The 25,636-nt window shown below is 36.7% G+C and overlaps 1 long non-coding RNA gene across 1 annotated transcript in view; it reads left to right on the forward strand.

Annotated features, from left to right (window-relative positions):
- Positions 1-4,342: 4,342 nt before the first annotated feature.
- The window catches only part of LOC127029474 (uncharacterized), a 46,198-nt gene continuing 24,904 nt past the window's right edge, over positions 4,343-25,636 (forward strand). Inside the window, exons 1-2 of the long non-coding RNA XR_007768202.1 lie at positions 4,343-4,392; positions 9,036-9,138. This is a non-coding gene — a long non-coding RNA (uncharacterized LOC127029474). The remainder of the gene's footprint in view (positions 4,393-9,035; positions 9,139-25,636) is intronic.

Here is a 25,636-nt window from a genome sequence, read left to right on the forward strand (position 1 = left end):
TTCCCTTGTTACTTTCAATGCCACTTGAGCTTTGCTTTTCCTATTTCCATCCCTGCATACTCAGGCGATATTTCAGTATTCCTTCTGGATATCCCATCCTCACTTACACCTCCTGTACACGTCATTTTTTGCATTTGAGCTCAGTCAAGCTTCCCTATTCAGCCAACCTGGAGTCCTGTTGCACCAGCTTGACCTTCTGCCCAGTGGTATGGACCATTCTTGTGCCTGAAGGAGGTTGTCCAGGATCTCTCCTTGACCACTTTACTCTTCAGGGCAGCTTCTCATAGGAAATGCCAACCAGATTCATGAACAAAATGAAACCTGTATTCTTCAAGCCCAAGTTTGCAATTCTCTTTTTCATTTAGTTGACTTCTCTCAGTAGCTAAAACACCACCATCTTTTGGTTGCTGCAGTCAAGTCTGTCAGCAACCTTAATATCCCCAACATTTTTTTTCTTATTCAAGAGTGACAAAGTTCTCATTTAATCAACTTGTTAATCATCAGTGTCAACCAATTGTCTTTGACCTTCTCCAGAAATCTCCAGGATTGCTTACATTCCTTTCCAGGAAATGCTGTGGTGATCAAAGTCTCCCATGAGAACCAGGGCTTGTGACCAGCTTTGCTCCATCACTCCAGACTCTTGTCCTCCCCCAGCTTTGTTACCTCCTCAGGTTACACTCAGTCCCTTTGGTGAGGCAACCAGTGGTGCAGTGTGTGTGTGTGTGTGTGTTGGGGACGGTATGGTTAGTACATAACATTTTTTCTCTGGTGCTCTTTTCTTTTCACGCTTATCCTCTGCTCCAGCACGGGCTCTCTGCAGGCCACAGTTCCTTCAGGAATATCCATCTGCTCAGGCGTGGGGTCCTCCACAGGCTGTAGTGTGGATATCTGCTCCACCGTGGAGCACCTCCTCCTTCTCTTCTGACCTTGGTGCCTCCTCTGCTGTTTGGCACTTTTTTGTCCCTTCCTCCTCTGGCTGACTGATGTTTTTTTCCCTTTCTTAAACATGTTTTCCCCAAGGCACCACCACCTTGGCTGCTGGGCTCAGCTGTGCCCTGAGGTGGGTCTGTTGGAGCCGTCTGGAGCCGTCTGTGTCCAACACCAGGCAGCCCCGGCCTCTCCTCACAGAGGCCACACTGCAGCCACCCGCTGCCAACACCTGGGCACCTACACACAGTACATCACAAAAGAGTGCCAGTCTGAGTAAAAGTCAAAATAATGGCTACTAGTATCTCTTGGAGCTCAGATAGAAGGTAACGTATGGACTATTGGGCTCAACACTTATAAATGGGTATGTGAACTGAAATGGAAAAAGGAAAATACACTGCTGGTCCTTCAGTCTTGTATGTAACGTTGGACTTTGAGAAATGCTAACACTAGTCATATAGACAGACTTAAAGGAATTTAAAAAAAACAAGTAAAACAAATAAAAATTAGATACTTGGGGCTTTACTAACCACATTAGTTTCACAGTTTTTTAACCCACATTGAGCATAATTGTGTAAATACACATGAAAGACAATTATTATTATTATTATGTGAGCAAGTAATACAGTCTGGGGGAAAAATTTTAAAATTCTGTACTACACTGTACATTAAAGATACAAAATTCAGAACTCGGCAACTTTGAAATTCATCTTATGAACATTTATGCCTTCTTCTCAGCATTGTGGTTGTTTTTATGTTTGCTTGAAAAGAAAGAAAGCTTGAGGAAAAATGTACAAACAGATTGCGTGATTAGCTGTGGAAACATACAGTGGAGGAAAACAATGTGCTGGTCCGGAGGTGAGGAATACAGATAGGACAAAATCACTGTTCCCCAAACTCCAAATACATTCCTTAGTTTTTTGGCACTACTTCTCTCAGGCTCTTTTGTGACCTATGTGTTTAACATCTTATGTGGGACACAGTGAAGATGGAATTCCTAAGCCAATGGATTGTAAGGGTAAGAGGGTAGCAAAACAGAAATTATTAATAAAAATTCTACAAGAACTGTTTTGTTTCATTTAGTTATATGGTTTTGTTAGGTACAAAAAGACACTGATATCCTCTTGAAAACCTAGCAGCTGTAAATTTCACAGGTTACTGGAGAGGGAGAAAAATTATAGAACTTAAAGGTCCCTGTTCTTGTTTAAAAGCTTTGTTTGGAAAAAACCCTGTGAGATATAAATTTGTTTTCATTTGAAAAGGACTTGCCTTGTGTTTGAACTCTAGTGGGGAAGACAGCCTCAGGGTGAAAATGAAATGAGCTTAGCATGCCATTAGGATGTGTAGAAATCAACAAAAAACTGTATTATAGGAACTCAGGACTTCCAGTGTTTCTTCTGATTTGTTGTCCAAAATCATTACTCCTAAAGTGTTACTCTAGCATCTATTTTCTATAATTCTTCTTTTTTTTAGAACCAGCTAAATTCAGTGTGGTTTTGGTAAAGCAAAAAAACTGGTTAAGTACATATATGAAGGAAATAAAATGAATGTTAGAGAAACAAAAAATTAAGTTATATTCAGGCCTGGGGATATAAATTCTGTTAATGGAATAAGAAATTGCAGGAGCTGTGGTTTGAAATTAATCTCCCAAATCACACTCTCCCCTTTACTTTTAGATCACCACGTATTCCAAGAAAAAAAACAGTCACAGGATCTGGCTCCATCTATTTAAATAACTCATTTTCCCTTGTTCTTCCAGGTCTCTGATGCCTGTCTGCAAAATCTATTTTGCTAAAAACGCTCTTCATAGGGAGAAAACAGAAAAGTTTAACACTGATAGAGTAATGTCTGCTATGTAAAGAAAATTCTGAGATGCATATATTGTCAGCTTCAGAACTTTATCCATTTTGCTTTATACTCGTCATCAAGATTTTTTCTTTTGTTTACAGCCTAAATTTTAATGGCTATGTGTTTTATACCATTTTGCCCAGGAAAACGCTCCAAGCACTTTATTGTCTTCTTTACACCTGCATGACATGTGACACGGAGTGTTCTAGCTGATAGTATCTGCCCTTACAGTATCTTCAACAGTGTGTCTTTAACACTTGCCATGTGCATGTCCACCACATTTTTTCTATTATTCCACTACACAGATGTACATTAGCTAGGGACCAACCTACAATATCCCCTCAGTAGCCAAATACAAAGTTTGGAGCACTGCACTTCTTTTCTTCTGACGTCTCACTTCTCCAATTCTGATGCCTTCGTCCTGACTGTAGGCTTTCAGGTTGTTCACCTTCTTGCCCTTGGTTCCAGGGCTACCTCAGCCTAACCATCTGATAACCAGTATCTCACATAAACACCACCTCATTTTCACAGAGGAGACATGATACTCACAAGCTTTCAAAAGGAAGGGATTGCATGGCCCCAATCTGCCTTCTGAGCAATAGGATCAGAGTTGGCATCAAGCCAGCCTGAGCATCATTATAAGCAAGTATTCTGTCTGTGCAACAAGGTTTATGAAAAAGGCATAAGGTTGATGCCTACATAGGTAGGATTAAATCAAGAATAATTAGATGCTTCAGAGGAAAAGATAAAAGGAATAAGGGAGCAACATGCAGGCAGGAACAAAAGAAAAGTCTCAAATGAAGATGTATAAGCAAACTTTAATTATCTGATGTTTCCCATGGACTAAGACCTAGTAACGTGCTGTTACACGAACTTAGTTTTACATCTGTGGATATCCAAGTTCACAGGAAAATATCAGACCTGCACTGCATGGATCGTTATGCCTCATTAATACTGGCTACGTTAAACAACGTCTTAGGAAAAGGGCTTAGGATCTGTTTTGCACCAGGAGGTGCTGGTTCATTACGATCCCAGTCGAAAGGCCCTTGGACTTTGTAAGGTATCATTTAAAATGCTATTTCTTAGAGCTAACACTCTGCAGTAGTACAGATAGTCTTAAGTCCCTTTAGATGCTGGAAGCCCCAAGCGGTGTAGCGTCAAACAGGACTCCTTGTGCACCACACCATGCCAACCCCACCCGTAGCAGAGATTCTCCCCTTTCTGTCACTCAAGCTATGATAGGATTTTCTTACAAGGAAACGACTCTTTTATCAGCTCTACAGTCAAAACAGAAATTACGTTGTCACGAGAACTTCCTGCTGCACACTTAGACAAAGGCAAGGCCATGCAGGCGGCATAATGGCCGCGGCCAAGTGGGAGCTGCCTGCAGGTTCCTCTGTTACAATGGGCTGGCTGAGGTTATGGTGCAGCAAAGGGATTCGTGCCGCACAGCGCAGGCTTGCAGGCCCCGCTGTACATGCAGCACAGCACAAGCACAGGCCTGGGCCTGCTCACGTTAGCTGTACTGTGCGTCACTAACTGTTCGGCACACAGCGGTCTTCCAGTCAGGATCGCTACAAGATCAAGGAAAAGCAAAGTTCTGAGAACGCCTTGAAGGTAGGTCTCTATTTGTTGATGTTCTTAATGAAGGTAAATGATGAATGTAGAAGAGAGAGGGGGGATTTCTGTTGGTTCATCCTTGTCTTCAAACAACAGTTTGATTTCTAAGCAACCAGAACATGCTTGTCACAAATAGCAGGCTGGCAAATTTATCAGCTGCATCTGCTGCTAGACACTATTTGATCTGAAATCTTTAAGTTACAATCATATTGTTCAAACACTGTTATTTTGGCCAGAAAGGCAACTGATACCTGATTTGTCAACCCAACTCAGGTAAACATTGTGTCAAAATAAACCACAAGATGATTTGCTCCTACAAAATGTATTTTGATTTCTTTTTAATAAGAAGATAACCGCTTCTATTGGCCACTGCATTATAGTCTTGCAATTGCAAATTTAGCTGTTATTGGGAGAACTAGAACATAAAATTTGCAAATCAGTCTTTGAATTACACTCAATTTTAAATAGGTTTGATTGAAAATACATTGCTTGTATGCAGACACTGATGGATTAAAAATGGAAGATTTCTAGTTAACGAATAGTGGTTCACATTAATACTGTATATAAAAGTACAATATTTCTGTCAGTTCTTCCCATCATATCTATTTTATCTATTCAGGAGTTTACAGGCATAACCTTATATACAGTAATCATAACTCGGAAGTTTTCTTGAGAAGATAACCTGTGGCTACCATCAAATTTTTCGATTTACTTTGTTTTATATAGGATAGTTGTCATTGTCTTCTTGGACGGAGCTTTCACTTGATTGTATTAAAATACAGTTCATTGAATAACAACTTTAATTAGGCAACTCAAATCACTCCTTAGCAATAACCTGTCCTCCTTATTATTTGTTACTTTACTGATCTTTCTGTTTTCTTGTGAGGAAAGGCTGAGAGAGCTGGAACTATTCAGCCTGGAGAAGAGAAAGAGGCTTGGGGGGACCTCATCAACGTGTATAAATACCTGAAGGAAGGGTGCAAAGAAGATGGAGCCAGGCTCTTTTCAGTTGTTCCCAGTGTCAGGACAAGGGGCAATAAGCACAACCTGAAACATAGCAGGATCCTTCTGAACATCAGGAAGCACTTTTTTACTGTGAGGGTGACTGAGCACTGGAACAGGTTGCCCAGGGAAATTGTGGAGTCTCCATCCTTGGAGATATTCAAAAGCTGTCTGGACACAATTCTGAGCAACCGGCTCTAGGGTGGCCCTGTTTGAGCAAGGGGTGTTGGACCAGATGACCCTCCAGAAGTCACTTCCAACCTCAACTATTCTGTGGTTCTGTGACTAATAATAATCAGACTCTTAGTATTTCAATTATACACTTGAACTTCTATTATACAATTTGATTTTATCTTATAAATTACACGTATATTTTGGCTTTTCCTGTATATAAGGTGTGCTTCCTCTATGCCCGTAAATAATGTTTTGAGCATAATAAGGGGAGTTTGTGATTTGATACTGGGTTTTGATGCTGGTACTGTTCTTTGATGGTATTAGGTCAGAACCTTTTTTCTGTTTTTCTCTGTTACCCACACCAGTCACTCATCAGAAGTTCCTAAATCCTATGCAGCACTCATATCTTCTATCCAGTCAGGAGCTTTATCTTGTCTACAACAGGCAGTTGACCCTCAATTTATGTTCTCTTCTGTTTGTTGTGGTCTTCAGATTGTTCTCCGTCTAGTGGATGTTATAACTAAATTAGGCTGCTTAAATAAGATATTCTTTGTTACCAATTATCATCAATTCTTCATTTGCCAACTTACTTGACCAAGTATGTTGGGAGAGTTTTATGCAATCTGAATAAACTTGCCTTCTACTGATTTTGTAAGGTATATATGTCATTTACTTTGAACTTAAAAAATTTTGGGGAATCTCCATCTGCAAGCATTACTGCAAAGCTCCTCATCCAGCTCCTTTAGATCTCCTACAAAAATTACATGTGGTTAGTCTTTTGAAAGTGTTTAATGTTAGTATATGATCCCACACTCTCCTTTGTAGAAAATGATAATTTACAATTCCATCCATAGGATATGGGATGAATGTATCATTTTAAATATAGGCAGGACATACCTTTATCTTTTTGACATGCTGTGCTTATTTTTGCTTGTGTTTTCATCATTGTTTTTACATATTCATCAAAAATATTTCCTATTCTTCAAAAATTCAGTACTATGTCATTGAACAACTGTCCTTGTTATTGTTTTAAATTTGTTTTCAGTCAGTTGTACTAATAATCACTCCAAAAAGTTTCACTATTCATTATTCCTATTTCTAGAATACAAAACAAATGTTGAAATACCCATGTCTTGAGGAATGGAAGATTTATTAGAACCAGTTGGATATAATTTTCAGAATAATTTCTCACTTCTGATATTCTTTCAAATTTACTTTTTCATTCCAAAATAATAAGAAAAGCAAGTTCTTAGTAAAGCCTTTGAAACCAGCTACAACCAGAATTCCATGGCAGCTACAGGAAGCCTCTGTTGAGGCCTGGAATAGAGCTGCTGTCTATGTCATAATCTACAGGTTGCAACAAATGGATATGATGTATATTGTTGTGCAAATACTAGATTAGTGTAACTGAAAGTGTGTGTTTAATTGTATTTTTTTATTTAATGTCAAAGCAAGGACAAAAATGCACCTGTAACCGTATGGAAATAATGCAGAAGATGTTGAGGAAGTGAGAGAACTCTCTACCAGTGCAATCATTTCAAAGAAAGTCTGATTCAAATGCTTTTCAAAATTTTATCTTGGTTTAGGGCCTTTTAACATTTGCTATAGCTTAAGCTTTACTCTTGACATACTGAGGCATGGAAGTCATAAAAGAATCTGATCTGGGATCTTAGCTAAATACTTCTATAGGGTGACAGAAGATGCCATAGCTGCTTTACTGTAATAAACAGAATAATAAACAGTCTTGACTAGAAAGCTTGCTGACATCTGGTTTTTTATATATATATATATATATATATATATACACATGCCCTCTCATATTGAATTTTTGGTTCCTATCATCCACTTCAGTTTTATTGATAGCCTTTTGATCATGAGTCTCAAGATGTATGCCATAGAAATTACAGCGAGAAGATCAAGGAATTAGACTCTCTCTTAGTGGTTCCTTCAAATTTTCTCTTAAAGTATTTTTGAAGTCAATGTACTTCAAAAATATAGTTAATCTTTGGGGAAAAAAAAACCAAACAAAAAAACCCCAAACACTTTGCCTCAATAATACTACTAATAATAAATTAGCATCATGATGTAGAAAAAAAATACCAATTTTCAAATTTCACATTACTAAGCTTTATGTTAAATTTAATAGCTATATTTTTGAAACCTTGAGAAGTACTTGCAATTTAAAAAACAATCTAACATACAAAGTCAGCATTTCCTAGTGGTGGTGACTGCTACTGACTTCTATTCTGCAGGAAAATATTTTCCAGAAGGAAAATTTCCAAGTGTCATGTAGTTAAAGAAGATTAAAGGAACACTTTATAGTATATTAGAGGGAAAAAAACCCTACTAGACCTAGGGCAACAATGAATATATTAAAGCATTAAGTATTCACCGACCTTTCCCTTATTGACAAGGAAAAAACTGTCATGTCTTCAGGATATTATTGTGATACAGTGAAATACTTCCTGCAGGATATGAAATCCCTTATAGAAGAAATTAAATTTAATTTTTTACACGTATGAATGATAAATGAAAAATGTAGAGAACTTTGCCCATAGTGTTCATTTTAAACTTCATGGAGCAAACAAGATCCCATATAGTTTATCTTTTTTTAAGTAACTAGGAGTTGTAAAAAACGTTGCAATATTATGTATTTTCAGAATGTTGTCCAGGACATTTGCTCTTTTATCTTTCTTTTTTTCTGTGAAGATGGAAACCAAATAAAAAAACCCAAGAAAGTAATCCAATAACTCCTTTATTTTATTTACCGGTCCATTCTGTATATTTATTTCAGTGAAAGAAAGAGTGTAGTGCAATTTTCTAAATTTGTGCAAGGCCATCACTCTCAGCTTTTACACTGCCCTTGTTGCTACACTTGTAAGTAACTCAAAGATCTCTGGGACCTTCCATCTCAGTCTTTTAATAAGATGAAGTCTTAGTAACTAAATGAACTGTATTCTCTCTAGATGTCTGTTGTGGTTCTGTGGTAAGTAAAAAAACTCCTGCAGTTTAAACATAGAGACACTTTAATTGTATATATGAGTCAAAGTGATTTTTCCTTTATCCTTTTTTGAAAGCATGATTTTATTTATTTTTATATTAATGATAATTTTGGAGAGGATGCTGTATGCATTTCCTTCCACCTTAAGATTGTGCAGGATTCCATTTTCACACTTTCCGAAAGACTGTTAGGTAACGGTAATGCTGTATTAGCAGAGGACATTTTAATTTTATAGAATTCCTATTGGAACTCCATGATGATGGAAATGACATCGTTCAGTCCCTGAAGACTGTGATTACCTAAAAACTTCACTATATTTTTTTAACTCTCTTATAAGTGTAGGTCACTACTGAACACATTTTATAGATGAATGAGCTAGCATATAAATAGATTAAGAGTTCGTTGAATGCTATACAAACAGTAAAAGCCAACCTGAGACTAGACTTCTCCTTCTATATCCCAGTTCAGCACCTGAAACTAATGGAGAACAAATTATGAATTACGGACAGAGAAGAAACCACCAAACCAGGCACATTCCTATCCTTCTTCCTGAAAGCTCCATGAATGTGAGTGCATATGTTTAATCATGATGAAATCATGTTTGTTTTGCTTTATATGACTTGTAGTGCCTTGGCACATGACAAATGCATGTCTAGGCATATGATGTGAAAGCACCTTATTCGTAGTTTGAATGGCTCCACAATAGGTTTCATTGGATGCCTAATTTATTAGTATATTCCTTTTGGGTAGTGGAAGTATACTACAGACACAAGGTTTACAATGTATTGACTATTTCAGCTTTTACAGCTATAAATCTATCCTTTTTATTTTCAGATTAATTTCTTACACTTTCTTTGTCTTTATGTCTTTCCATATATAATTGCAGTTATAAAAATATTAGAGGATATTAAGAAAGATCAGTATACAATATATCTCACATAATTAAGAGTAACGTTATTTTCTGCAATAATATGCACTATTGCCTAGAAAAGTCAATATCATGACAGGAAATGGAAAGCTAAAAAAAACCCTATAAAAATGCATCAGTGTCCTACAAGAAGAGTGTTCACATTTCATGTCAATTGTTTTGGCCCTTATACCCTCTTAATGGATGTTCTAAGCTCAAAATTGAAGAACATAGATAATTGGTTTTAGAAAAAATGCTTGAATTTGAAATGAAAGTCTAAAATAGTCTTCAGGTCAGAAGGTACAACATCTTTTATGTTACAAGTAGATACTATAATCTTACAAAGTTTATACATACAGCTTCAAATAATACATTTTCTCTATGGCAACTGAGGTTACCAAAGTTCTGTGAACTCAAAAGTTTACAGCAGCATAAATAACTATTGAGGAATCTAAACTGTTGTATAAAGAATGACTCTTTCTCACATATTGTATTCATTGATCGTATTGTACTGATTATGTCATTAGTCTGTTTCTCTATAACTTTCCAAGAAATGTTCCAATCTGCTAACAGCTAGAGCCTCAGGTTTGTCACAACTGAATTTGCAATTTCTTCATAATTCAGGACTCATCTAGTTTACTTGTCCACCACCTTGAACTTTGAACTATAGCTTTAAATACTTGTGATTTCTGTTATCATTTATATAGGTGTAAACAACAACACAGCTTCCAAGAAGCAGTGAGTCAAGTTCAGTATCTTTCTGTTATCAATGGCAGGTTGCTCTGCCAAACTGTATTTAAAGACCTACTTTATTCATAATTATTAATCTTTGATCTTAAAGAAGTATATTTGACTTCAGTGGACCTTATTTAAGGACTGACATATTCTATCTGTAGGCTCTGAAATTTACCCAAACCCAGATGGCAGATTATGCCATTTGAGATCAATTATTCTTGCCTAGTTCACCTTCCTTCTAAAGAAACCAGGTCTCAATTTTATCACCTTTTCCAAACACTCTGGTCAAACTCATGTATCTTATTTTGATCCTTAAATTTCATTCTTCTGGCAAACTGGTCTGTATGAACTGCTAAAAGGTGCTCATCAATGGCGTTTGAAGAAATACAGAAGGCAACTCAATTTGGTCTTCTGAAAGAAAACTTACATTTTATTCCTTAGTAGATGTTCTGCACTGGAAGGGGTGCAGGGTTCTTTCCAGATCTCAGTAAGAAAGGCAAAGAGGCAAAAGGTGTAACATAACTGCTTTAATAATAATACAGTAGAAATAAGACAAATACAGAGTGTGAGTAAATCTTACACCCCTTCAGATTCTGGGAACTCCTTTCATGCAACATTGGATGGACCCCTGGTGGACATCTACTGCACGCTGTGCAGATCCCATTTGTGGAGATGTTTACCCCCCCTGCTCCCTGCAGTACTGTGGCTCTTTATATCTACTGTACCAAACAAAACTAATCATCTTTTTTTGAAAGGTAGGAGTGCCATATCCTTCTTAATGCCCACCAGAGCAGATCTAGCTACAGGTATCTAGGATATGTAGCCAGGAACGGTACATATCCAGAGCCTTCCAGCAAGTTCCCCTTTATTGTTATGTACCTGGGGTTATATAGTGGTCACTCATGCTAACATACGGGTATCTCAGGCCCTAACACTGTGCCCCAAATGGCTGTCAGGCCTTGCTCAAGATCACTAACTCCTCAAATACAATGTCTTCTACAAGATTCCCAATACAGTAGAGATATTCCAAGATGGCATATTACTCTCTTTTCTTTTCCATTAACATTGGCCATAGCAGTGCTCTCTCCCATATCATGCAATGTGGATTTGCAGAGCTCTCTCCCAGTTCTGATACATTATTCCTTCCTTACCTTTTGTTCCCATCACCTTCTCTTTTATATTCTGGAAGAACACCTGTGCTGTTAGCATCTTTCTTTCCCGTGTTTATTTTGTGTGATCTATTTTACTTTCCTGTGACTTTCCAGATTAGAATTTACAGGAACATCTGTACTGCTGAAAAACATTTGTCATGGAGAGAGCTCGGGCATTAGAAGTCTGACTTTTCCTGTCTCTTATTACTAGCTTCCTGCCTCATTCTGCATGGACTGGTCCAAATAGGTCTCCCCATGATCTTATGTGCATAGTCCAGGGGAGATCTTACTTCATGAACTACTACCAAAATGTGGAGTGAATGAAACTGAGTTATGTTTGAATTGATTATTCCCACAAAACCTTTGAAACCTCAACCTGTATGCTGTCATGCTTCAGGATCTGGGATATGTACTCCCTGCATTATGAAAAAAAAAATGCCACTTTGGTGCTTTATAAAACACTCCTTACATGTTTTCAGATGTAAGTAATACATATTTCAATATGTAATACATATTGAAAAATAGTATTTTTGTCTTAGTAACAACAGGGAAATATGTAATCCTAGAGGAGACACAAGGTTAAGTGCTGTGTTATGTGCTAGCATGTGTGGGCACAAGAAAGTCCATGATCTCATGCTCTTGAGTTTGATGATGCCCTGCCTGTAGTAAATGCATCCAGAATTTGAATGTAGATGCACCCCATAAGCCTTAGAAAAATACTAATTTTGCTTTGTACTCAAATGTGGGACAAGCAGTAAAGAAATTAATGAAATTACTATCATCATCTTAGTTTACAAATACTCCTTTGCACAGAGCATGAGGGACAGTATCACTCTTCTTTTGCCATGGTCTTTGGTGTCTCAGTGTAATAAAAGTTGTCATCCAAGTTGCTCACTTGTGCCACAACAAAAGTTACTTTTTTTCTTTTTTCCCCGCCCTGTCATTTCTTTTCATGTTTATTTGCATGGGAGCTAATTTGAAACAGATTGCCTTAGTTTCATCATATTTGCCATGCTTTGTTTCTAGTCTGCTAGGATCATTTGCTTGTTCTTTTTTTGGAAAGTTTTTCTGTTGCACAGTGGATGTTAAGACAAGTTCACATGCACAAAGATTTATAAACAAAGTCTGCAGCTGATGGCATACATCCACTCTAATGATGAAAGTTACTTTTGTGGAAAAATAAGAGTAAAAGAGGAGAGAGATAGAGAACAGAGAAAAAGAAAACGCTCCCCCTTGGCCAGCCCAATACTCGTCCCCAAACAAATATCCCCTACTGGACATCCTCTTCAGTGCAGCAGCTGTTCCCGCATAACATATTTCACATCGTAACTAGTTAGTTTTCACTAGAACCTGCTCATACTTGCTATAGTTGTTCCTGCTTCATATGTTGTTATTGAGCCCTGTAATATAAACAAATAGCTACGAAGGGCAGGAAAAGGAGAGAGGGAAGGGTTGATTCTCAGGCTGGTAGCAGTCACTTCCCACAAGAACCCGCCATAACAAGCAGTATTGGGACTTGAATGTGCAAGGCCATGAAAAAAACCACATAAGGGCACCAACATGTGAACATCAAGAGAAAAATACTGCCACATACTGGGAAACACAGCCATAGCAGCTTTCTGAGTGGTGAAGGGAAAACAGCCTCCAGAGTTGCATATAAAAGGCCTTGACAATATAAAGCTAAGGCACCTAAAGTACAGAGCATCATTTCTGCCTTATTATCGATTAAGTTAATGGGAGTGTTTTAAACTTACCTTTTAGATAATAGATTATTATCTTAAGGAGAATCTAACACATTATTGACATCAATTGGATTTCTAGATGTTTAAGCAAATTCTGTATCTAACTATATCCTATTTTAATATAGTTTATTTGGAGAATGATAAGAGTGTATTACAGTAAGCAATGCACAAGTAGACAAAATACGATACAAAGATTAGAGGAATGAGTAATTACGAGAAAGACAGATATTCAGAGTAATCTGGAATGCTTGGAAAGCTTTCCACTGTAGATTGCAATCTATCAACGTAAAGTTGTACATCAAGAATGGAGGAATGGAGACCTTATTGGCTAAGACATTGTATTAGATAACAGGTTAATATGAGTTATGATAAAAAATTTTTGAGGGGACAGTCAATGTGATTTTTGAATACACAAAAAGAGAAACCCACAAACAAACAAACGTATCAGACATAATTGGGATGTTCTTTAACTTATACATTTATCCCTGGTGTAATCATCTCTGAAGTGGTAAATCCACTTCTATATTTCATAAGGGAAATGTACTCAACTAAAAGTTCAAAAATATTACAGGCTTGTGAGAAAGACTGTAGGAGTTCAATCTTTTTAATCAAAAGACAATAGTTGTATGAGATGATTTAATTTCAGACAATGAAAAATTTGCCTGAGGAGTAAAAGTGCAAAGTAGGACAGCTAAAAGGCTGAAAATGGTCTAAAAAAGATGTTTGTATCATTCAGCAGAAAATGCTGTGCAGAATTTTCAGACAGCTTAAAACACTGAAACATTTCACAAGACCTTGTAAGGGACTCCCCACCTTTGACAGCTTTAGTCAGAGACTGAATACTTTGATGTATTTGAAACAAGAATTAATTCTTAGAAGCTAAGTTATGCAGAAGATCAAAACTTGATGACTTAAAAAATCTCATTCAGTCTTATTGAATGTGTTACTTTATACTTAAAATGATTAGCTCCTGATGTGATGGCTTTGCTCAGAGTGAAAATATTTAGAGGGAATGTGTGGGAGGCAATGCTGGGGATGAATTTTCCTTGCCTGATTTGTTTGACCCATGCAAGTAAGTTCTAAATCTTTTTTTTTTTTTTAATTTACATAAATAAGCAAAGTTTTGTCTAAGAAACAAAGTAGTAATATTGTTTCGCTGTTTGGCCTTTATGATATCATGAGACTCTAGATTTTACATAGTCATTATATGCATCCAGAGTACTCAAACTGAAGAGGAACTTGGAATACTGTTTGAAGAAAGTTCTTTTTAAAAAGAACAAGGGAAGCTGGGGCTGGATGTAAGGGAAAAAAAATCACCATGAGGATAATTAAGCCCAGGGAATTTTTCCCAAGACTGGACTGGACAAAATCCCTGAGAAAGGTGGCCTGAATTCAATGTCCATGCTCTGAGTAGGACTTTGGAGTGGGTTGCTTCCCAAGGTCCCTTAAAACTTGAATGAATCTTTGATTCTCTAATGGCATTACTAATTTCTTTTTCTATTAAGAAAATCATTTTATATCAATGTAGGTTTTTTTTCCCTTTATTGTGTTTTTTCTCAATACTTGTAGTTTTCCCAATATTTCCCTCTTTATTATCAGAGGTGGAAAACTGAAATGGAAGTCGTATATGAGATTTCTTAACAAAGGTTAATACATTTCTGTTCTTGAACATATCACATACTCTTTTAATTGACTCAAGATGCAGAAAACAGTGTATACGAAGAGATTGTTCTTTAATCTTCTATATAGCCAGCTTCTATATAGCTAACCTATGTAGCTCTTCTATATAGCTAGCTCAATGTAATATTACTGAGTTTACTCAATAAGAAATCATTAAATACAATTTCATGCAAGAGTACAAACTAAAGTATATTAGATACGACGTGTTTCAACAATCCATTCAATTTTAGAATGATCATTCCCAAAGTAATGTTTCCCACACCAAAAAAGAAACATAGTTCATATCCAAAATATGTCTTATCATTCCTCTTCTTTTGCATTTACAGATGATTTAACAGCAGCAGTTTTTATAATGCATAATATATCTGCATCATAGAGCAGATATTAGTTTTTCAGCCACACTTTCTAAATTCTGGGGATAGATGTCTAGCACAGACTTATAGTCAATAAATACAGGTTGAATCAATTTCTGATTTCATTTGAGAGTTGTAATTCATAGAATATAATTTCTAAAAAAAAAAAAAAGCCACTGTATAGCCTTATGACCCATGATAGCTTTATGATATTGGAACTATTTTTACCTATTTCTGTAGAATAATACCTGTAAGAGAACCTGTAGATGAAGGAGATAGGATATGCTGAATTTCGAGCCAATTTACATTATTTTCAATCTAAAATCAATACAGAGTTCCTGAGATAGTATTCTGAAACATCACAGACGAGAAAAGTTTTGCTGCAGTGGTTTGAGGCAATTACAATTTTTATAAGGATAAACAGCAAACCATCAAATGATAAGACTTGCATTTCATTTTGACAAGTTAAAAAATGACTGTTCTTTAGCTTTAACTCACCTCCTCTACTTTCTTACCCTCTAATTACAGTGTTTTAATTCCCAAACTGCATTACCTACTTTTGCCTACTCTCATTATAACCACCCATGGCAAGCACCTGTGATCATTGCAAAGATGATTCTGACTTCACAATAGAAAAGTGTTGTTTGAAGAAGGGAAAAATATCAAAAAGGTAATATCCAAAACTTCCACCAGTCTTACAAGGAAATCCCTGCATCCAAGCTATTTCAATGCGAACATCAACATCTGTTGGGGAGAGAGACCACAATATTTGAGTCCTTCATCAGATATTAAAAAAATGTCTTGTGTACCTCAAGCTTCCTTCTTTCTCTGCAAAACTCATAAAAAATATACCTTGCACAAATATAAGTCCAATCTGTGAAAGTCAATAGTATATACTAAAAAATACAGAAAGTTTTTTTTTTAAATATACAAAATAATTTACATAGTCCAACAGCACCTGCTAGTGTAAAATCAGGCTGTAAGAGCACAAATTTTGTTCTGCAGTGTCATAAAGGAATCTTGCAGTCTTGGGACCTGTAGTCAGAAAAGGCAAACTATTCCTCAGAGAGTTTTCTTTAGTCATATAGAAGACTGTAAGCATTAAAATGAATACTTGAACTGAATTGGGGGCAGGTACATTGACTTGATGTGCCTGTTGTTGTTGAAGAGGCAAGCCATGGGATTTTAAGTGAATTCAAGTAATTTGCACAACTTCACATGGCAAGCCACAGACAGAAAAGGGCATGTATATCATCTGTCATTATAATTATTTTCAGAAAAGTGATTCACAGGGACAGTCTTAATGAGTGAATGATAGAGAGTAGTGACTAATTCTTCATAATCAGGGCTGAGGACCAATCACCAAAGTCACCTAAAAGACAATGATTATCATATGGATACAAACAGTAGTTAATCAGAAGTTGCATGTATTAACCCCATACACACCCACACACACAAATGCACAGACATTTAGGTTGTATAGCTGAATTTATAAAAATTATAACCTTATATATAGAAAGTCTGAAACTTCGACCTCACCCTGACAGATGTAAAAAACCCCCAACATTAATGACACAAAATTAGGATAATAGTTCATTAAGCTATTTATTATCATGAGGGAATTTCAGATACCTGTGTTCAAAGGACATTACTGTATTAGGGGCAGGTGCCCAGGTCTCTGTGAGGAGAGGCTGGAGCAGCCTTGTGCCAAGGGCAGTTGGTTCCAGCTGGCTCCAGCAGACCCACCGCAGGGCACAGCTGAGCCCCTCAGCCAAACTGGTGGCGCCTCTGTGGAAATATATTCAACAAAGGGCAAAAAATGACGAACAGGCAGAGGAGGAAAGAACAAAGAAAGAAAAACAAAGAAAACCAACAAAAAAGAGAGAGAAACAGGAGAGGGAACACCAAGGAAGATAGAAGAGGAGGAGATACTCCATAACAGAAAAGATATTCCCTGCAGTCCATGGAGGACCACACTGGAGCAGATATCCACACTGCAGCCCATGGAGGACCCCAGGCTGCAGCAGATGGCTGTTCCTGAAGGAACTGTGGCCTGTAGAGTGCGGCCTCTGCTGGAACAGGGCAAAAGAGGGAGAAGAAAGGAACAACAGAGAGAAATCATTATGTACTGACCATAGCCCAGACTTCGATCGTCCTTGTGCCACTCAGGGCAGGGGTATATGAGTCTGAAGTGAAGGAGTGAATTTGCGTCTGGGAAAAGGGAGGAGGAAAGACATTGTTTAAATATTTGTCTTTTTGTTTCCCACAGGCTTTCTCATTCCATTCTTATTTTCTTCCCCCATCTCACTGGGTGGAACAGGATGCAGTGAGTGGATGGGTGAGTGTTTGGCTGGTAGCCAAGGCTTACCCACCACAATTACTAATTCCAAAGTGTAGAGAGGGCAACAAATACTTCACATAAATCTATGTACACATTTAAGCTGTAGATCAGGACATTTTTGAAGGTAGAATGAAAGCGTGATAGGAACAGAATCAAAGGAAAACTTTTGCATGTGGTACATGTGGAAGAATGCACCCAATTTTTTTTTTTTTTTTTTTTTTTTTTTTTTTTTTTTTTTTTTTTTTTTTTTTTTTTTTTTTTTTTTTTTTTTTTTTTTTTTTTTTTTTTTTTTTTTTTTTTTTTTTTTTTTTTTTTTTTTTTTTTTTTTTTTTTTTTTTTTTTTTTTTTTTTTTTTTTTTTTTTTTTTTTTTTTTTTTTTTTTTTTTTTTTTTTTTTTTTTTTTTTTTTTTATGCACCCAAATTAGCCTCTTGCGCCATAAAAGTGATGTTAAAAAAACCTGGATGCTCAGCCCTGTGCTTGCATCTTGTTTTGAAGATGAAGGTCTTGGGAAAAATCTGGATACTCTTGCATTTGAACTATTTTTTTTTTTTTTTTTTTTTTTTTTTTTGATCCAAGGTTTGTAGCTTATTCAAAAAAATATACAGCATGTTAGATATTTCTAGGACTGAGATAGAACACAGTGAGCCTCAAACTGTTGAGAATTACATATATGGTAAAGCCATTATCTTGCCTACATTTGTCAGTATTCTGTTCATGTTGCAGTATCTTCTTATCTTGATAATGATACTTTTCATCTAGGTAACAGTGTTCAAGTGTGTGTATATTGTTTGTCATCTCATTATTCACTAAATGCTTTCAACTTTACTAATATTCTCTGCTCCTAATTGAAGACATTTGATGTTTCAGATTTAATTTGGCTTTTCTGCCATTTGTTCTGTTTTCCTTTGAAGTTGTTGTTCATACCAGTCAGTTGTTCCCAGCCATATAAAGCCATTGTTGTGGTTTAACCCCAGCCAGCAACTAAGCACCACGCAGGTGCTCACCCCTTCCCCCTCCCAGTGGCATGGGGAGGAGGATCGGGGGAAAAAAAGTAAAACTCATGGGTTGAGATAAGAGCAGTTTAATAACTAAAGTAAAATAAAAAATAATGCTAACTACTACTAATAAAAATATAATAATAATAATAATTGTAATGAAAAGGAATATAAAAAAAAAAAAAAGAAAACCCAAGAAAAGCCAAGTGATGCACAATGCAATTGCTCACCACCCGCTGACCGATGCCAGAGCAGCTATCCACCCCTGCTGGCCAGTTTATATACTGAGCATGATGTTCTATGGTATGGAATACCCCTTTGGCTAGTTCAGGTCAGCTGCCCCGGCTGTGCTCCCTCCCAGCTTCTTGCACACCTGCTTGCTGGCAGAGCATGGGAAACTGAAAAGTCCTTAACTTAGGATAAGCACTACTTAGCAACAACTAAAACCTCAGAGTGCTATCAACATTATTCTCACACTAAATCCAAAACACAGCACTGTACCAGCTACTAAGAAGAAAATTAACTCTATCCCAGCTGAAACCAGGACAATATCCACCCCTTATTCTATAAGATTTACGTCATGCCCAGATCCCACACTTTCCGATACATTTCCAATTAGTCACCACCACTTTTCCCATCTTTTAATACACACACACAGATATCATTCCCATGGTCTATAGGCCATCTCTGTCAAATGTCTGTTGAGTTCATTCAGTCCATGACTTCGGGCTCCATCTGTCATAACAGTCTGTCTGGACAGGAGGGATGGTGCAAAGTCCACTCATTGGGCAGAATAAGATCAGGCTTCGGTGCGGTGTGGTGGGCGGGTGACATTGAGTGCAACAGGAGGATGGCGTGTAGTGTTGGATTGTTGCATGCTGAAGTCAGTCCTGGTTCCATCACTACTGCACTTCACTTGGTTTTATTGAAGTTCATTCTTCATTAATCTAAGTAATTCTTACTGTAATACCATTGATATGGCATATAACAATTATAATAATGATGACATTTGTAATGATCTCTTTTTGTTTCCTTCCAGAATCTGAAATCCTAGCATTAATTTAGCTTGAAGATTGCTTAATAATTTTCAACTGCTCCAATAGTAAAGTTTCTTTGTCTTTGGCTTGACAGTGAATCTCTCATTATATAGACCTTGTCATAACCCGACTACTCTGAGGGGTTATGCGTTGGTAAGGGTTCAGACTGCTGAGGAAACAGATCCGGGCTATCCTCCGAGGTACAACACCCTGGTTCTGCCTTGGCTGTCTTACTTCCGCCCAACTGTTTAAAGTAGTTATATGTCCAATACCAAACCAATGTCCACACAACAATATTTAAAAATCAGAGATAAATGAAAAGTACCCACTGGGTTCCAACAGGAAGAGAATTAAACCAACTGAACATCAAGGTTATCAATATATGTACATTTTATTAAGCACCTAGGTATGCATTAATAGTTTCTATATTAGATCTAACTATTCAGATAGTCATGGATAAGAGTATATAGTAATCTAATAGTAACAAGAATGATGATAATACAGATAACACAATTGCAATTAAAGCAACTGGCAGTGTCATACGGTCAAGCGTCCTTGGCCAGGAGGATGTCACCATGCTAGTGAGATGCTCAATTAGCTCTGCTCCTAAAGTCAGCTTTTATAGATAAAGGTTGCTTTACCTACACGCAATTGCTTGCAACTGTGATCCGAAATCAAACCACAAACCACATGCCAAGTGCTTTTTCAATTTTAGGGACAGTCAGTGCTTTTCAACTTAGGCACAGTAGCTGCTTTTCTAAGCATCCTCTGTGTGCTTGTGGTTGTAGGCCAGTGTGTATCCTGTCAGCGCACACCATCCAGCCTAGAGAGAGAATGGGTGGGAATCGGTCACCACAGACCTAACCTTTTAGTCCATTTAAAATCTGCATTTCTAATCTAGCTGATCATGTTTCTGGGTGTATTGTTTCTCGACTTGATTGTGGAGCTGAGATGAAGTGACTTTGTTGCAAAAGTGTCATAACAAACTGTGAAAATTATTGACTCAGATAACCTTTGTTCAAATTAAGTTCAAGTAAATTCAAAGAGGCAACTATAAACTGTGGAACCCAAATACAAAATAAAAACACACTCATCTATTTTTTAGAAAGTATCTATGTTCACTGAATAGTGTGAAGACACTATGGTGACCAGGACAGCTTGTCCGCTTTGCACAGTCTCTTCGCTAAAGGTCCAGGATGGGTCAATCACTGGAAGGAAAGCCTTCTCCTTTATACTAAGGAAGGTGTGCCAGGCACCCCTTGGATCTCTTGCTGTCTTTGCTGCTCTTTTAAGCATTCATTTGATACCTCTCTTACTTCACCTCTGCTACTACTTTATGAGATATTGCCCTCCAGCACAGGCTTTAATGAATCCCTCCAGCACTGTAGCATAAATTAAGGGTCGAGTTATATCAGAACATCTCCAGTTAATTATTTTAGTGTCCTTTTAACACAACATGCTGCCATTTTTATAGGAAATTGCAAACTTGGATAAATAAAAAACCAGTCCCCTCTGGAAATGAAAAATGAGAATCTGCATCATTTTATTATCCATGTAATGAAGGTGAATCTTCTCTTTAGGATAACATAGTCACCCACATCATGTTACAAAAGAGATTATATATTGACAGGAAGATACAGAAAAGAAGGAAATCAGCCCTTGCTGAGATTAGCACATCAGTATAAATCTCGCTGTTTTCTCACAAGACTTCCTACTGTCAGAAAAAGAATGCTGTTTGCTGAGAAGGCACAGGCAGCCTAGCCTCTGTTGTACAACCAAGCAGTTAAAATCTGGTGGAAAGCTCCCTTGAGTAGTTATGTACAGATCTTTGTGTGGGTTTTTTTTTAATGATTGATGAACATGGCTGCAGTTTGAATCCTTACTGGGCTTCACCAGTTCTTTACATAAATGCGTAAATAAGACTTTCTTAACAGCAGGGCTTTTTGTTTGTTTGTTTGTTTGTCAATTACCTTGCTTTAAAAAATTCTGCTGCTATTTGCATTCACATACCTGAAGAGTTTATGACCACTCTTGTGTGTTCGGAATTCTAAAAGAGATTATAAAAGCAGGATACAGCAGTGTGTATTGTATGTCACAATATTGACAGAATAGTGCTACCTAGAGTAAAATAATTTTAGCCTGGTCTGACTCTTTTGGCTGGCAATGCATTAGCCCACTGTTGAGAGAGAAAAGATCAGATGTGCTAAACGGAAGAGATTATGATTAATGCCTAATATAGGTTAGTCTTCAAAAGGTAATAAGTGACACCTGAGCTAACAATTCAGAACATACAATGTATTTAGTGTATTATGTATGCTTTGGTGATAACAGAATATTTTATACAATGAATTGCTTAAGCACAGGCTAAATTTATGTACATCATATCTAAGAGCATTGTTCAGGAGTGTAAACGAAGCATATGAATAAGTGTTTTGCTAGACCAGGATTTGTCAGAAGGCCACAGAAAGAATATAGATTGTTGAGAGTAATTTTATTATTTAAATATATTTTGCTATCTTTTCATTTTTAAGTAATCATCACAAAGTAAAAAAAAAATTCACAGTGAGCATTTGATTTTTGATATGTGACTTCTGAGTTGTATTGATCAGTTGTAGTGACAAAAATCTCAAGGTACTATTTTTGTTCCTACTTTGTTTTTGAATAAATCTTTTAAACAGGAGGAAAGACTAAAAAGCTAGACTATTACAGAGACAAGTAGTGCTAGATCTCACTGGGGATGTTCAGAAAGTGTATATAGTAAGGTAAACATTATTTTCTTTCAAGTGAGCAACATAAACAAACTAATAAATAAATAAATAAAAGAATACCCTGTGGAAATGAGTTATTGCACAGAAAATACCTCCAGTTTAAGGACAAAGCTCACAGCAGTATGGATGTCTGAAATGACAGTCTGGAACAGTTTACCAGTTACATTTTTGGAAGAGTTATAGAGTCTTTGGGATGACTGATCTTTGTTTTATCAGTATGTGGTTAAATGAACATTTTTAAAGCAAATAATGGCTTATGTGAAGATTTACATTAAGCTCTTATTTTTCTAAAAAGAAATATTAATGTCCTGTAGAAATTGTACTAGTTATACTTCTAGAGTCATATCATCTAGAGTGAAGTGCAAGAGCATATAAGTCATAAGAAGGAAAGAATCTTATCTACATTTGAACAAAGGCATCTTTGTTGCTTACTCATGACTACTAATTCATGAACATGCAGATTTACTATATCTAATTTAATTGACATTATGATTAAAATGCAAGGTTTTAATCTGAAGACAAGTGGATTACTTAAGAACATTTTAAATATCCTCTGTTCATTTTTGTGCATGTATATATGCATAATTCTGCTATACAATATTTATGTGCATCTTCAGAACAAGTATTTTGTCTCATATTCCTGCGACATTATTAAGAGTACTGGCAGCTTTATATACCCTGTCTAAGTTAGTATTAATCACAGCAGCCACATTCCAAGATTGGCCATTTTGTTTCTTTTAATTTAAAATAAATAAATGTGGATGCACTGTAATTTCATGAGAGCACAGAATGTGATTCTGTCAGGGGTTTGCCTATGTAAAAATGATAGACTTCGTATTGAAGCACAATGAATGCTTTCCTTTGTAGGAATGTGCTTTGACTGATAGCTGAAATATCTCTTCACCTTGCTGTTTTGGGCTATTTTTTGCTATGCTCTGAATAAACAACAAGTCGATACTGTGTTTTCACCATATGCCCTATGTTCAGTGGCATGCTACTAGACTAGTCCTCTGGGAAGCAGATCGTTTGAGCTCATATTCACCTGAAGATGAATACAAATCTCGTATCTTAGAAAAGGACCCTACTAATTTTTCTGGTTTTGGCCTTTTTTTTCTTTTTTTTTTCCTTTTTTTTTTTTCTTAATTAGATCAGTCCTGATGAGGCTGTTCCATTCTGTATAGAGAAGGAAATATTAATTCGGCTAAAGACTGGTTTTTAAAAGGTTTCCCAGAGAGGAATACATTAATATGAACTGGTTATCATTGTTCATTAACAAAATGCATGGTGATAATTAGATACCTTGGACTATGATTCCCACTGGCTGGTAAAGGTTTAAAACTTCAAGAGATCATACAGTTATATTCTCTTCTCCTTGTTTTCAAGCTTCCTTCTTGTCTCTGTAGCTTTTGTATTCCAGCCTGGGGGATAGAGCCTTCCCTCAGAAGATGGCAAATTTGAACTTTTCTGGCCAAAGTTAGAATTGATCCTGAGTTTCCATTCTACTCTAGGCATTAGTCTGTTATTTAGTGTGAACCACCTCCCTCTCTGGCTGTCATTTTGCATGAGAGTGGCCTTGGTATTGCCGGGGTTTTCTTATATGGAAGATATGTGCATGTCAGATGTTTTTGAAAAATCAGATCAGCTTGGGCCTGTCAGTGCACTGTGTGCCTGATTTGTGAATGCCCGAACAACCTGAGGTTTGTGGAAAGGCTTGAAAGCTTAGATCTGTCAACTTGTGATATTGCTAGTCATGAAAAACTACAAAAACTAGAGTACAAATTTTAATAAAATTATCTACAATGGACACGTACATTCTTAAGCAGTCATTTTCTGGAATCGCAATCTTGGATTTAGCTACTGAAATTCTGTTTAAGTTAAGTTGCACTTTACACAGTAAGGTTTTTTGGGGGCACTGCTTAAGACAATCATCAAATTACTTCTCCTCCATAACACAAAGGTCTTTTAGGGGTCTAAGATTCCTATGTTATATTCACTGATAACCACAAGATTAAAAATATTTCATGAACTAGAAAGTGATGCAATTATATTTTATATTCAGTGACTCTGAGATGGAAGCTAAAGAGTATGTTAAAGAAGATGAATTAAAATGTGCATATTAGTTTCTCTGAGATGATAGCAGCAATGTCCCTGTACCAAATCCAACAGTATGTGTCATTGTTTTAGGTTTTGTTGTTTGGTTGCTTGGTTTTAATTTAAAAATAACTAAGCCCCCTTAACTTCAGGAAATATTAGGGTACACTTTTATTTGTTTGATATGATGCCTGTATTTCCATTTATTGGGACTGGTATTACTGAATACTGTCACTTTTACAATATTAATGGTAATATAACTAAGATGACTAGAAAAACTAGAACCTTTATGCAGACTTGTTGAACAGTCATGTATTTATGATGTTCAACTTGTATTAATATCCTAAAGAATGAGTATAAATATTTCTTAATAAAGTTTTTTCAATATTCATTATTTTAAAGTCAGTTGCATTCATTACAGTGGTTAATTCTTCATTACAAATACACAAACACACATATATATTAAACACTTCCCAGCTAATTACAGTTTTAATTAGTGTAGTCAGCTGTCCTACAGACTTAAGTACCTTCAGTAATAAAATCAAACTTTCAGTTCCAGCAGATGAAAGCGTGAATTCCTGAAGTTATGAATAATTGAATGAAATTGGCATTTGTAATGCCAAGATAAGGTATAGCTGTGTTAAATTAGGTTGCAAGCTTCTAGTATTTGGTGTAAAAACACAAACAAGGTTGCACAAGGTTGTTGTTTCGCACACATAGGCTTCTGATGGTATTAGACATTATAGTAGGCATTCACACAGGGCTCACACATATAATGCAGGACTAATAAGAGACCTGTGCATTTCTAAAGCAGCAGCTGAGAGCTCAAGAGGGACACCCAAGGCTCTAGTAAGTCGTATTAGGTGTCTGTGTGTGGGAAACTAAATCAGTTCCCTGGTGGAAGTAAACAGAAGGACTCTCCTCTTCTTACTGATGGTATTGGCAATAAAGCCAGCGTTCGCATTTGGCTCACATGTAGGCAGCTTAATCTCAGACTGCATCTCCTTTCTAGTAACTAAAAGCAACTTTCACCTGCTGGTACATGTTTCCCATGAACTGTGCTGTGTCTGTCTTACCTGGCGTATATCCTGTCACCAGTTAGAGCCATTGTTGTGGGTTGACCTTGGCCGGATGCCGGACACCCACCAAGCTGCCCTCTCACTCCCCCTCCTTAACAAGACAGGGGGAGAGAATAAGATGAAAAGCTTGTGGGTCAAGATAAAGACAGGGATATCAGTTACTAATTACCATCATGGGCAAACC

Source organism: Gymnogyps californianus, chromosome 1, assembly GCF_018139145.2.
Source record: "Gymnogyps californianus isolate 813 chromosome 1, ASM1813914v2, whole genome shotgun sequence".
NCBI classification, from domain to species: domain Eukaryota; kingdom Metazoa; phylum Chordata; class Aves; order Accipitriformes; family Cathartidae; genus Gymnogyps; species Gymnogyps californianus.